Source organism: Tupaia chinensis, unplaced genomic scaffold (assembly GCF_000334495.1).
Source record: "Tupaia chinensis unplaced genomic scaffold, TupChi_1.0 Scaffold000573_1, whole genome shotgun sequence".
NCBI lineage: Eukaryota > Metazoa > Chordata > Mammalia > Scandentia > Tupaiidae > Tupaia > Tupaia belangeri.
This window is the reverse complement of record NW_006160087.1, coordinates 1,371,999-1,386,522: the sequence shown is the minus strand read 5'-3', so window position 1 is coordinate 1,386,522 and position 14,524 is coordinate 1,371,999. Positions and strand designations below refer to the sequence as shown.

The window sequence follows — 14,524 nt, the reverse complement described above, 5'->3', positions numbered from 1 at the left end:
CGGGACTCGAACCATGGTCGGCTACATGGGAGTCCAGCAACATAGCCATTACGCCAACTGCTGGTCCCTGTATGCACTCTTTACTCGACTAAGAGAAGTGTTCATCTCCAAAAGTAACTCACTTTCTCCTTGTATTTCTGACACTTTGCTTTACTTTTCTTAGTAGGCTATTTGGTGCATAAAGATTGTGGCTGTGAGCATTGCTCTGGAATCTCTGTGTGTGTGTGTGTGTGTGTGTTTTAAGAGGTTTTTGCCTTAGGGTGTGTGTGCTTGGGGGTGGGGAGAGATACAGAGACAGTGAAAGGGAAAGTGAGATAGCATCCCCGGGGCGGGTGGCCATGCCGCAATCCCTTCTTCTCCATGCTCCCCTCGGGATTTGGGCATGCTGTGGTCTGCATGTCTGTGTCCCCTCTACACTGATGTGTTGAACTCCTGACCCCCACAGTGATGGCCTCAGACGGTGGGACTTTGGGGAGGTAATCGGGTCATAAGGGAGGAGTCCTCATAAATCGTTAGTGCCCTTATGGAAGAGGTTTAGGGAGCTTGTCTGCTTTTCTACCACGTGAGGTCACCTTCATCAGACACCGCCTCTGCCAGCGCCTTGACCTTGGACTTAGCAGCCTCTAGAACTCCGAGAAGTAAGTGTTCTTGCACTAAGTCTCTCCGTCTATGGCGCTTGAGGTGGTGGCCTGCGTGGACTAACACAATCTGACTTAGGAAACTTTGTTCCATCTGTCATGCTTCCTTATAGACTCATCAGCTGGCTGGGTGGGAAGTTCTGAGGGATCGACCCATGGGAGGAGCCTGGAGCCCTGAGATACCTGGTAGAATAGGGTCATACCCCTCCCCCCCACATACCTGGGCTGCAGACCAGCATTGGCTGAGAAGTACATGAATAATGAATCTTTATTGTGCTAAATTGCTGAGTTTTGGGGTTGTTATATCAGGCATGGCTGCTGACCAACGAGAGTTTATTTCTATCATCCTGTTCTATGCTTTTATCTATTTTTTTTTTGCTATTTCCTTTATATTTCACTTTTTGTAACATTTCTTAATTTTCAAATTTTCTTTTTAATTTTTTTTGGAGAGGTTTTTGCTATAGGGCACGTGCGCTCGCCAGAAAGACATAGAGAGACAGAAAGCGAGAAATCACCCCCCCCAGAGGGGATGGCCACGCTGCAATCCCTTCTCTTTCATTCTCCTCTTGGGATCTTGGGCACACACATACACACACACATCCAGTGTGAGTTTAAGGTACCGGGTCCAGGACTCAAACCATGGTCAACTACACGGGAGTCCAGCAACATAGCCATTACCCCAACTGCTGGTCCCAGTTTTCAAATTTTCTTCAGTTGTTTGCAGAATATACATTTTGTTCTTAATTCTACTAGTGGCTTTCTTTAAGCATTTTCAAAAACACTTTTAAACTTGGATTTTTTCAAATCGTCAAATTTAAGAAAAATAATACTTCCCTTTAGGTAAGAAAGAGTCTATAAAAGGTTTCACTTTGTCCTCTGTCTTCCCTAATTAATCAAACCATGATAATACAATCAGGGATTGCAGGCCCAAGTTAAACTGTCAAGGTTATCAATTATTGTAGTCTTTTCTAAATGTTGCAGTAGGTTAAAAAGTGTACGTCTGTATTCGTTTCCCGTGTGTCTGTTTCTGCAAACTTGATAGCTTAAACAACAGAACCGTATTCTTTCTTCGCTCCGGAGGCTGGAAGTCTGGAACCAGTGTCGTTATGCTGAAGTCAAGGTGTCTGCAGGGCCACACTCCCTCCAGGGGCTCCAGGGAGACTGCTCCTTGCTTTTCTGACTTCTGGAGCTGTTGGAATTCCCTGGCTTGTGCCTGCATCTCTCTAACTTCTGTCTTAACAGCACCATCTTTTCAGCGTGTATGCAACCTCCCTCCGCTTCCCTCTCACCACACACGGGCAACTGCGTTGAGAGCCTCCCCCTCCCCCGGTGGAGCATATAGGGTCATCTCCTTGTCACGAAATCTGTAACTCAATCGCAGCTGCAAAGACTTTACCTGAAGAGGGTAACCAGGTGGAGCATATAGGGTCATCTCCTTGTCATGAAATCTGTAACTCAGTCACAGCTGCAAAGACTTTACCTGAAGAGGGTAACATTTCTAGGTTCTGGGCATTAGGATTCGAAATCTCCAGGGGTCCAAATTAGTTATGGTGGGTGTTCTTTTGCAAAATGACTGTTTAAATGGGATGACTGCATGCTTGCCTGTGTGTCTTTTGCCAAATGCGTGCAGGGATGTTTTTCTCCTTGGAATGGTTTCATTTTGCATCAGGTGGTATCGAGTTCATTTTGCCTGGAACTCATGAATCCTGTCAGTTCACTGAATAAAATTTTTTTTTTTTTGAGAGATTTTTGCTATAGGGCACGTGCATTCAGCAGAGTGACAGAGAGACAGAAAATGAGAAATTACCCCTCCCCAACAGGATGGCCACACCGCAATCCTTCCTTCTCCATTCTCCCCTCAAGATTTTGGGCACACAAGCCTGGCATGAGTTTAAGCCACCCGGTCCAGGACTTGAACCGTGGTCGACTACACGGGAGCCCAGCAACATAACCATTACGCCATCTGCTGGTCCCTACTGAGGATGTTTTAAATATCGTCACTCCACCCCCTTCTCGAGGGAGTAGGTGGCCACTTTGGGTTTTACCATTCCTTCCGCTTGGGCTGCTCATCGCTCTTCGCTTACGCGGCCGGCTTGGCGCTCTGTCTCACACACTCGGCTGCTTTTCTTCTATTACTTCCACACCTTTGTGCTTCTCTGCAGTTTTAGGGAGACTTTTCCAGCTCGTCTCCTATTGCAGTGCTTTTATTTATCAGACAATCCTGCTACTGCGGGTTCTCACTGCCCTGGTGGGCGTTCAGTTTCCGCACAGTCCCTACTGTCTCCATTGCTGCCTCCCCTTTCATGGTCCAGCTTCTCCTCATCCATGTATAACCATTCACATGTTCTTCTATTCTAGCAAAACCTTTCCAGGGAAAAGGCTGTTTTTAATGAATGGTTTTAGGCAGCATCTCTAATCTATCTTATTTATCTTTTACCTTGTTTACTTATCTTCTGAAGGGGAGCCGTCGACACTGGTGCCATGCGGTCAGCCGACAGGGTGTGTGTGTTTCCTCGGTCCGACTGTTTATTCTCCTCCCGAGAGAGGTCGGAATTCGTTCCTGGGATCGCGAGGGGCAGTCAAGTTGTCACTTTCAGGCCAGTGTAACCACATGTGGCTTGGCTAGATTGTTACGTGGATAATTTGAGGTGGTTTGTGCCTTCTTGTTCTAGAGGTGATCCATGAAGAACAAAATTGCCAGAGAGCAGCGCGGCTCTTAAAGCTGCACTCACACCTGCCAGGCTGTTCACACCCTCCTTCACAAACTTTGAGCTTTCTGAATGTTCCCCGATTTGCCGAAACCCTACCTCCACACTAGAAGACTCTGTGTGCTTATCTGCTCACGCCCCTCAGGAGGTCAGCTCCTGCATGCCAGTGCACAGACCTCTGTTTAAGGTTTAACTCTCGGTAGCTGCTCAAAAGTAAACCTCCTGGAAGCTGCTGAGCCTGCGGGCAGGATTCCTGGCAAGGCTGTGAACACAAGCTTCACTTCCCAGGCCTTCTGCCTCCTCTGGGCCAGCTGCCCGCTGCTGGGTAGGAGGCGGCGCTGAGCACGGGGGACATACTGCCTGTGGTTGAGCTGAGACAGCTGCAGAAGCTGGGCTGCGGGCAGACTCAGATGCTTGTCGCGCCCAGTGTCCTTCTGAGAAGACAAGCTCCACTGGCAGGGGCTCTGGTTAATCCAACCGTCTCCCTGGTCCACCTGCAGTGTGGTGGCCAGCATCGAAGCACGGAGTGTCCAGCTCACCCTCTGGGTCAATCGCTAAGAAGTAGCCCTACAGTTAAAAATCAGCAAACTAGGACTATTAGCCAAATAAGAGCTTTATGGGCACAAATGGAGTGTCCAAGAGCGAGATGCTGTCTCCCTCTGTGGGTCTGGGGTCTCACACTGAGATGTGCAGGACCTTCCCCTTCCTCCTTTCCCGCCTTGCAGCCAGCCGTCCACAGCTTTCAACCCCAGCTGAGTTCATACGCCAGAAACAAAACGCGACTCCTCTGAGTGTAACCAGGACCCCTCGGTCACGCCAGGTGCCTCCCTGGCCTCGCAGCGTTCTCGGCATGGCCAACGTGGGTCTTCTCCAGGGCTTCCTGGTACAGGTGCACCTTCCTTTCCCTCCCATGCCTGAGGGTCCGTTCTCCACCCCGAGGGTGAACTCCTCCCAGGGCAGCGACAACAGCACTTCCTCTGTCACACGCCTTCTCCAACTGCCACCTGGAATTATGAACCGTCCTCGCGGTGCTCTTGTGGGTGTTCTGTGCATACTCCGACTCTGGCACTTACCACACTATATCAGGCTCTGTGGCCACATCGTAGGTCGGCTGATCTGTACTCCATTTTCAAGCCTCTCATCTGTCTCTGCTACTGAGACCATAAAAGCAAAGCAAAATTGATTTCCCGCCTCCCCTCAGCCAGGCACGGCAGCTTCTGACCGACGAGATGTAGGAAGGTGTCTCTGAGGATGTTAGTTCTTCCCAAATAAACGCACAGGCCCTCAGGAAGAGAAAGCTCTGGGCCCTTTCCTCTCCTTATTCTTTCCAACTGGAACACAGACGGGAGGCCTGGAGCTGCAGCAGCCAGCTAGGTAACCATGAAGAAGCAAGCCTCAGCCTGGGAGCAGAAGAAAGGCTGCAGCACCCCAGCAGCTGCCCCAGGGCTGGAGGGGCCCTGTGGAGTTCTGTTCCACGGGGGATAAATGAACCCCCATCTGTTGAAGCCAGCTTTAGTCAGTTTTGCTATTTCTATCCCTAACCGTTATAATTTCTATCTATAATACTGAGACCTTCATGGGGAGACGGTTTCTTATTTATATTTATACCGCAGTGCCTGGCAGAATGCCTGGGACTGAGTAAATGGTTTAGGTTTTTAAATTGAACTGAATGTCATTATCGTCCTCAAAATGTCCCAATAGCTCCTTGTTATACTGCGAAACCCGGAGTTCGCATTTGGGCCTCGGGGTTCGTCCTGCAGAGACCCCTCTTCACCCATCCCTCCTCTCTCCCCCTCACAGCTCCAGGCCCCGGGAGCGAGTACTCTTTCCGGGACGAACCCATAACTCGCCTAACACATGCCTCACCCCACTGCACCCGTGTGGGGCTGCCCCTGTGCCCCAGGCAGGGTGCTTCCTCCTCTCTGCCTGAGCCGGTACTGGCTGGCTGAACACCCCCCCCCCCGGAAACCCATAACTCGCCTAACACATGCCTCACCCCACTGCACCTGTGTGGAGAGAGCAGGGGGGCTGCCCCTGTGCCCCAGGCAGGGTGCTTCCTCCTCTCTGCCTGAGCCGGTACTGGCTGCCTGACTACTCCCCCCCTGGAACAGGGCTCCCGGAAGCAAGGCCTGGCCTTGCTGTGGTCCCTGCGGTTCCCACGGCACTGTCACACCGCCTACGGCAAGAACGGTATTCAGTGCTATTTTGATAAATGCAACTAGACCTAGACCAGGGCCAGAAAGGCAGACAGGAATGAGCAAAAACAGGGGTTAGAGAGCTTGGGTTAAAAACTTGCATCACTGAGTAACTGTGGGGCTCAGGCCCTTCTGGGCCTTGATCTCGCCCCCGCAATGAGGGTAACAGAAACTGATGCAGAAAAGCGTACGGCGCAGATACCCGGGAACTGGTACGCAGAAGGGCAGGACCGAGAGCACGGCTTTGCCGCCCTTTCTCACTTCGGCTGAGCGGGTCACCGAGAAGGTTCCCGCCTGCGTGGTCGTCCACGAGCCTCTGTGAACTGGCATGACGACACGGTGAGGGCGCGGGGAGGCTGTGAGCTGCCAGGCTGACCTTCCAGATGCCGCTGGCACCACCCAGGTTAAAGGGGAGGCTCTTCCTCCGCCCACTCTTGCCAGGCACACCCAGAAAGGCCACTTCCCAGCATGCACCACCGCTGGGTGAGCCTGACTGCGATTCCCACAGCTACCCACTGACCCCCGTGGGCACTCTGAAAAGGGACCATCCATCTCTGCCCAGCTTGCTTGGGTGGACCGGGCCACAGGTCACTCTGGTCACCCTCGATGCTTGCTTGGGGCTGGGGCAGGAAGGAGAGTGGTCCCGGTGACAATCTCAGGGGCTGGCCTGTTGGGCACCTACTCCAAAGCGCTCCCACTGGCATTTTTTTTTTCGCGCACAGCACCCGACAGCCTGCGGTGCTGAGGGCATGACCTGCTGGGTAAAATGGTCAACTGCTCCCTGCAGCGGCCACTGTCCTTAGTGCTTCCTGTACGTTCGCTCAATCGCCATAGAACTCTGCTTATTTAGTTATTTTTAAACTTTGCCATAGGGTGTGTATGCTAGCCAGAAAGAGAAAAAGAGAAGAAAAGGGAGGAAGCACCCCCAGGGGAATGGCCGATCCACAATCCCTTCTACTCCATCCTCCTCCCAGGATTTTGGGCACCGGCACACATTCTTGGCGTGGTTTTCCAAGCTGCTGGGCTCAGGACTTGAACTACGTAGCTGACCATGTGGGATCCAGTGCCTTCACCACCCCACCACCAGCTGGCCTGGTGGGCACTATCTTGAATCACCATTCCACAGATGAGAGAACTGCACAGGGGCTGAAAGAGCTTCCCAAGCAGCACAGCTCATACCAGTGGCAGACAGCGAAGTGCCGCAGTCCAGCTCCTAGCGATGACCAGAGTCCGGATAAACGCTCAGACATGGGGGGCAGAAAGGACCTGGCTGCATAATCCTACCGAACGGCCCACAGCTAACGCGCGCTGCAGGAAGACTCGTGCCCCACGTAAACAACACGGCTAGCCTTCTCCCGAGATGAAGACGATAATACGGCGATAAAAACAAAAGTGGGCTGTCAGGAGTCTGGAAACAACAAAAAAGCAGTTTCCTTGAAATAAGAATAAAAACAAAAGCAAGATTTTCAAAATAAAGTGGGAGTAGATACCAGGATAAGTACAGTTGAAAACTGAGTCAGAGAAGACAGGAGGTCACTGGCAGAATCACAGAAGGATGTAGAGCCTCCACATCACAACGGCGGTTAAATCAGATCACCTAACAGCAAGAGTTAAAGATAAAAGAAAGCAATAAAGAAGCATAAGACGTTTTGTTTGAAAGAAGCATAATGTATTTGATGTACAAGAAATACAGGGCCTTGACTCTCTGTATTCTCAAATATCCATGGAACATAAACAAAACAAAAATATTCAAACACTAATAAAGGCAAAATGCTCTAAAAACAGGAATAGCAGAGCTGGCCCCGCCGCTCAGTGGTTAGGGCCCCCTGTGGGGTGATTTCTCGCTTTCTGTCTCTATGTCTCTCTCTGTCTGGTGAGCACACGTGCCCTATAGCAAAAAAACCTCTACAAAAAAAAAAAAAACATAAAAAACAAAACAGGCTGAGAGTATGTGCAAGCTCAAAATCCTGACGGGTCGAGAAGTGGAGCGAAGAGGAGTGTGGTGTGACCACGCCCCAGCAGGGGGCTGCCTCTGTCTCTGTCTCTCTCTGGCTAGTGAGTGTACCCACTGGTAATACAAATTTATAAAACAAGGAAGTATAAAAGATCATTCAAAGTATATAACCACTTAGTAACTTTAAAAAAAAATTGTACGTTGGACAGCAGGTGGCGTGGAGGTTAAGGCACTGGATCCCACACGGCCAGCTGTGTGGTTCAAATCTTGGTCCCAGAAGCTTGAAAATCATGCCAGGTGCCTATGTGAGCAAGTCCAAATTCCTGAGAGGAGGAAGGATGAGAAGGGCTTGTGGTGTGGCCATCCCCCCTGGAGGGTGATTTCTCACTCCCACCATCCCCCGTCTCGTTCTGGCGAGTACATAACCCCAAAGTAAAAAAAAAAAAAAAAAAAAAAAATTCTTTTGGGGTTAAAAATAAGTCTAAGCTGAAAAGTTGAAATTATAGACTATGTAGAAATGGACCCAGCTGAACATTCAATATGAAAAAGACAAGCTCCCCAGAAAGAAAACATGCAAAGGACTGGAAGCAGCGAAGACAACGAAGCATCCTGCAGTCTGTCGAAGTGGCAGGGACTAACAGGACTGCCAGCTCGCAGGGACGCTGCGGGGACCAGCGGGCCTTCCCACAGACTACTGGTGGACAGAGGACTTGCTGTGGTAGCGGAGAGGGGTTAGAGGTCACACGGCAACAACTGCTTTCTAAGAACGGAGCCTCAGGAAATCACGGAAGGGACCAGCAGTTAGCGTAATGGCTATGTCGCTGGACTCCCACGTAGTTGACCGCGGTTTGAGTCCCGGACTTGACGGCTTAAACTCACGCCGGGCGCGTGTGCGTGCATGCCCAAGATCCCGAGAGGAGAATGGAGGAGAAAGGATTGCGGCGTGGCCATCCCCTCCGGGGGGTGATTTCTCTCTTCCTGTCTCTCTGTCTCTCTCTGTTTTTCTGGCAAACGCACACGCCGTATAGCAAAATCCTCTCCAAAAAACAACAAAAACAAACAAACAAACAAAAAAGAAAATAAAAAGGGAATCACGGAATAACTGAACAGTCATGAATGAGCCGCTCAGAGGGGCGAAAGCGGAAATGCCACGTTATCAGCGGGAGGAGCGAGGCGAAGGACGGCTGGGCACGGACGGCATTCTCTGTAGCTGCCGAGCAGGGTGAGGGTGGTCCAAACCGACACAGTCAGATGGGACAGGATTAAGCAGTAAAGCGGAAAGCCAGTCCCCCACGTTGCGTGGGGCGGCCTTGACTTAGAAAGCATGCTTACTGCATTTGCTCTATGTACACATGGGCACACCAAATGTCTCAGCGGAGAAGTACAACAGGTGGACCCCGTGCGTGTGTGCAGGAGCAAGATTACAGAGAGAGAGTATGGGGCCTTGTTTCCCCTTTTGCCAGAGGGCATGTGCATGTGTGTGAGAAGAGAGGAGAGGCAACGGGAGGGAGAGAGAGAGAGAGAAAGCACCCCTCCACAGGGCGGTCGCACCGCAGCCCTTTTCCCTGCAGCTCCTCCCCCTGTCAGGATCCTGGGCACATGCAGGCACCTAGTGTGTTTTTCAAGGCTACAGGCCAGGACCCAAGCCCCAGCTGGCCTGTGGGATCCAGCTTTCGCTGTGCAGCACTGACCACTGGCTGTTCTGGGACTTTCTTTTTATCTTTTTTGAGAGGTTTTCACTATAGGGCGCGTGTGCTTGCTGAAGTGGCAGAGAGAGACAGAGACAGAAAGTGAGTGATTACCCCCCCCCCCCCAGGAGGGATGACCACACCACTCTCTCTTCTCCATTCTCCTCTTGGGACTTGGGGCCCACACGCACATGTGCCTGGCACGAGTTTGAAGCCACTGTGTCTGGGACTTGAACTGTGGTCAACTACGTGGGAGTCTGACGTCACCATTACACCATCTGCTGTCTTGGCTCTGGAACACTCAATTTCTACTTTGTAAAAATTTTCTTGTTTCCATTTTAAATTTATAAAAATAAGCATCTCTTTTTCATATGGAAAAATTCTATAAAGACATTCCCAGTCTAAAGGAAAAAGAAACTGGGCCAGTGAATGGTGTGGCTGGGGGAGGGGGGGGGGGCCCCCGGGCCGACTACTGTCGTGCTTCGAGTCCTGGACCTGATGGCTTGTAAGACACGTCAGGCATGTGTGCGTGTGTGCCCAAACCCCGAGGAGACTGGAGAAGGGGTTTTCACTCCCTGCCCCCCATCCCTGGCAAGCACACATCTCTTCCCGAGGGGCAGGCAGGGCGTCTCCACCTCCACGCCTGTGGCCTGTCGTGCTTCGAGTCCTGGACCTGATGGCTTGTAAGACACGTCAGGCATGTGTGCGTGTGTGCCCAAACCCCGAGGAGACTGGAGAAGGGGTTTTCACTCCCTGCCCCCCATCCCTGGCAAGCACACATCTCTTCCCGAGGGGCAGGCAGGGCGTCTCCACCTCCACGCCTGTGGCCGAACGCAGCCAGCCCGTGCAGCCGCTCGCTCGGAAACCGGGCGCTCATTTCTTATGCTCTGCTTACGTCAGCTGCTCCTGCCCTGCCCTGCCCTCTTCCAGCTCTTGTCCTGAAGCCTGGTTCCTGGGAGCAGATGCAGCGCCACCGAGCTGAGCCGGGGCTGCCCTGATGTGGCAGTCACCCTCCTCTTTAGACTCGACTTGCCGAAGTATAGCAATGAGATACCATGGCGTCTATAGTGTACTTCTGAGCACCTCAGCAACCAGAGGGAACAAAGGAGTGCAAAAAGAAGAAAACCGGCAGAAATCGCGATGAGAACACGCTAACACACATGATGGCGTCCAGGGGACATGTGCACCTTGGCGCTCTGCTCTTTGCGTTTCCAGGTGTTCATGTATTGCATGTTCCACAGTCCACAGGGGAAGACAAGGAACCTCAACCTGCACACGTGCTGAAGGGGTGCGGTCAGCCCCCAGAACGGGTCCCTCCTGCTCCAGCTGCTCCACACTACTGAAGGGGTGCGGTCAGCCCCCAGAACGGGTCCCTCCTGCTCCAGCTGCTCCACACTACTGAAGGGGTGCGGTCAGCCCCCAGAACGGGTCCCTCCTGCTCCAGCTGCTCCACACTACTGAAGGGGTGCGGTCAGCCCCCAGAACGGGTCCCTCCTGCTCCAGCTGCTCCACACTACTGAAGGGGTGCGGTCAGCCCCCAGAACGGGTCCCTCCTGCTCCAGCTGCTCCACACTACTGAAGGGGTGCGGTCAGCCCCCAGAACGGGTCCCTCCTGCTCCAGCTGCTCCACACTACTGAAGGGGTGCGGTCAGCCCCCAGAACGGGTCCCTCCTGCTCCAGCTGCTCCACACTACTGAAGGGGTGCGGTCAGCCCCCAGAACGGGTCCCTCCTGCTCCAGCTGCTCCACACTACTGAAGGGGTGCGGTCAGCCCCCAGAACGGGTCCCTCCTGCTCCAGCTGCTCCACACTACTGAAGGGGTGCGGTCAGCCCCCAGAACGGGTCCCTCCTGCTCCAGCTGCTCCACACTACTGAAGGGGTGCGGTCAGCCCCCAGAACGGGTCCCTCCTGCTCCAGCTGCTCCACACTACTGAAGGGGTGCGGTCAGCCCCCAGAACGGGTCCCTCCTGCTCCAGCTGCTCCACACTACTGAAGGGGTGCGGTCAGCCCCCAGAACGGGTCCCTCCTGCTCCAGCTGCTCCACACTACTGAAGGGGTGCGGTCAGCCCCCAGAACGGGTCCCTCCTGCTCCAGCTGCTCCACACTACTGAAGGGGTGCGGTCAGCCCCCAGAACGGGTCCCTCCTGCTCCAGCTGCTCCACACTACTGAAGGGGTGCGGTCAGCCCCCAGAACGGGTCCCTCCTGCTCCAGCTGCTCCACACTACTGAAGGGGTGCGGTCAGCCCCCAGAACGGGTCCCTCCTGCTCCAGCTGCTCCACACTACTGAAGGGGTGCGGTCAGCCCCCAGAACGGGTCCCTCCTGCTCCAGCTGCTCCACACTACTGAAGGGGTGCGGTCAGCCCCCAGAACGGGTCCCTCCTGCTCCAGCTGCTCCACACTACTGAAGGGGTGCGGTCAGCCCCCAGAACGGGTCCCTCCTGCTCCAGCTGCTCCACACTACTGAAGGGGTGCGGTCAGCCCCCAGAACGGGTCCCTCCTGCTCCAGCTGCTCCACACTACTGAAGGGGTGCGGTCAGCCCCCAGAACGGGTCCCTCCTGCTCCAGCTGCTCCACACTACTGAAGGGGTGCGGTCAGCCCCCAGAACGGGTCCCTCCTGCTCCAGCTGCTCCACACTACTGAAGGGGTGCGGTCAGCCCCCAGAACGGGTCCCTCCTGCTCCAGCTGCTCCACACTACTGAAGGGGTGCGGTCAGCCCCCAGAACGGGTCCCTCCTGCTCCAGCTGCTCCACACTACTGAAGGGGTGCGGTCAGCCCCCAGAACGGGTCCCTCCTGCTCCAGCTGCTCCACACTACTGAAGGGGTGCGGTCAGCCCCCAGAACGGGTCCCTCCTGCTCCAGCTGCTCCACACTACTGAAGGGGTGCGGTCAGCCCCCAGAACGGGTCCCTCCTGCTCCAGCTGCTCCACACTACTGAAGGGGTGCGGTCAGCCCCCAGAACGGGTCCCTCCTGCTCCAGCTGCTCCACACTACTGAAGGGGTGCGGTCAGCCCCCAGAACGGGTCCCTCCTGCTCCAGCTGCTCCACACTACTGAAGGGGTGCGGTCAGCCCCCAGAACGGGTCCCTCCTGCTCCAGCTGCTCCACACTACTGAAGGGGTGTGGTCAGCCCCCAGAGTGGGTCCCTCCTGCTCCAGCTGCACTGCTAATGCCTCACTCCAACACACTCTGGAGACGGCTCCAGTCCATCCCATCACACCCACCCTCTGTGAAGTGGCAGGGGATGTTGAAACCCAGCATCCCTGCCCCCGGGTCCTCCGTGCTCTGGCCTCAGCCTACTCTTCTGACGTCACCTCCCAGGGACACTGTCATCTAACAAATTCCAGGTGGTCACCTGGTGGAACCATATCCAGCTCCTTGGGGCTGACCTTAAGCAATGCGTCACTCCGTCTCCCTAGAAGGTCCCTTCTCTCCTGCTAACCTTCCTCTTTGGCTACCTGGAACCTCCTCCCCATCCTTCGGGACTGGCTCTGTGCTACTTTCCAGGGTAGCTTCTCCGACCTCCTCCAGCCCTGCCATCCTCCACCCCGCCTCCAAACGCCCGTCCAGCTCTGTGGTGCATACACACGCATCTCTTTGTGACAGTGACCATCTCACTCAGTAATGTCACGCCAGCACCTCACACAGGCCCTGCCACAGAGCAAGCAAACAGGCAGCTGTCACCCGAGAAGGTGAGCGAATGAGGCTTCAAGTTTGAAGAGTCGGGGGGGCTCTCCTGATGTGCACATGCGCACACTAAGTGGAACAGTCATTGTGCTCTCAACTCCCTTGTTCATTCCGTATTCACCGAGGGACAACACAGACCTGCGAGTCATATAATCGCCTTTAAGCCTGAGTCTTGCTTCGTTCACTCATTCATTCATTCAACAAACGCTTGACGCTTATGGCGCGCCATGCTGAGAGCCGGGAGATTTGTAAAGATGAATGAGACGGAGACCACAGCTCCAGGAGGGGAGGGGAGGACGCAGCGTAAGTTAGAGAGGTGTTCAGTGTCACAAGGGAAATAGAGGCAGCAGGTCCCAGAGTTCCCAGGAGGGAGACGAGACTCCTCAAAGGGGGTGGGGGAGCCTTCCTACATGAGCTGACATTTGCACTTGACTTCACGGGACAGGGGATTGGAAACAAAAGCCTTTGGGGAGAGGGGGGGATTCCAGGAGGGCAGAGTGGAAACAAAGGGACTGAGCTAGGCCGTGAGCCCTCGCCAGCAAGCCAGCTTTGCGGAAATGTCACTGAAGAGAAACAGGAGGTGGAATAGGAGGATGGGGCAGGCTGAGGTCATGGTGGCTGAACACCAGAAGATGCTCAGCTTTTATTCTGAGCACACAGGCTGCCCTGGGAGGTTTCTAATCAGAGGGCGACTCGGTTAGGTGTTCTTCCGGAGTCATCCCAGCAAAGGCGTGCAGGATGGATTTCACGTTTAACCCGTCTCCCTACCCCCCCTGAGGGCGCTGCCCACATCATTTTACACAGGGTGTAGCTCGAACACTTGCATGCAGTACATCCCACTGCAGGACTTTCACTTCCGGGGACTGACGGCAGGGACGGTGCACACGCATCGGCCGACATACCGAAGCTTCTCCAGCGGCAACACGTCCATTCAGCCAGTTCGCCTTAATTAAAATGCTTGCGGGCAGGGACCTCCCAGCTCTGCTCTGCCCTTCTCCTGGCTCCCCACTACTTCAGATCCTCGGCGCTTCCCTCCTGGGTCACTGCACCAGGCTCCTGACGGCTGTCTTCCCAGGAGCTCTCTCTGCACTGCCAAGAGCCCTGCCAGGCCAGACCTGCTCTAGGCTCTTCCGTGCCTCCTTTCCTGGCATGTCCGATCTTCCCCAAGCACACTGTAACTCCACCCCCTGATCCTGACCCACAGGACCTCCTCTAGCCAGGCTGTTTTCCCCCTTGTTCCCTTGATTGACCGTCCTCTCGCACCTCCGCCCACGCTGCTGCTCCAACCTGCTCTTCTCCTCAGAGCTCAGGGCCCAGTGCTGCAGCACTGTGATGCATTGATTAGACTCAGAAAGACCTGGCTTCCTATCCCAGCTTTCCGATTCTCCATCCAAACTTAGATGTGCTGTGCATTCTCTTGGGCTCTCAGTTTTCTCATCTGTGAGATGGGAATAATAGCACTGCCTATTTATTATTAGGACTTCTTATTATTGTTGTCGTCAATAGAGCTATTGTGAAGAGTTACTGAGACAGATCCTGTGCTCCACAACCGGGCACGCTCCTTTCTCCTCTGACTCCTTGGAACTCCAGGCGCTCATAAGGGAAGGAAGCTCTGCTTTGAGGGAGTAGGCACCAAGTTCCAGACACACTGGTTTGT

At 54.0% G+C, this 14,524-nt stretch overlaps 1 protein-coding gene across 1 annotated transcript in view; it reads right to left on the bottom strand.

Moving 5' to 3' along the window:
• Positions 1-14,524, bottom strand: part of CSMD2 (CUB and Sushi multiple domains 2) — a 565,338-nt gene that overhangs the window by 146,715 nt on the left and 404,099 nt on the right.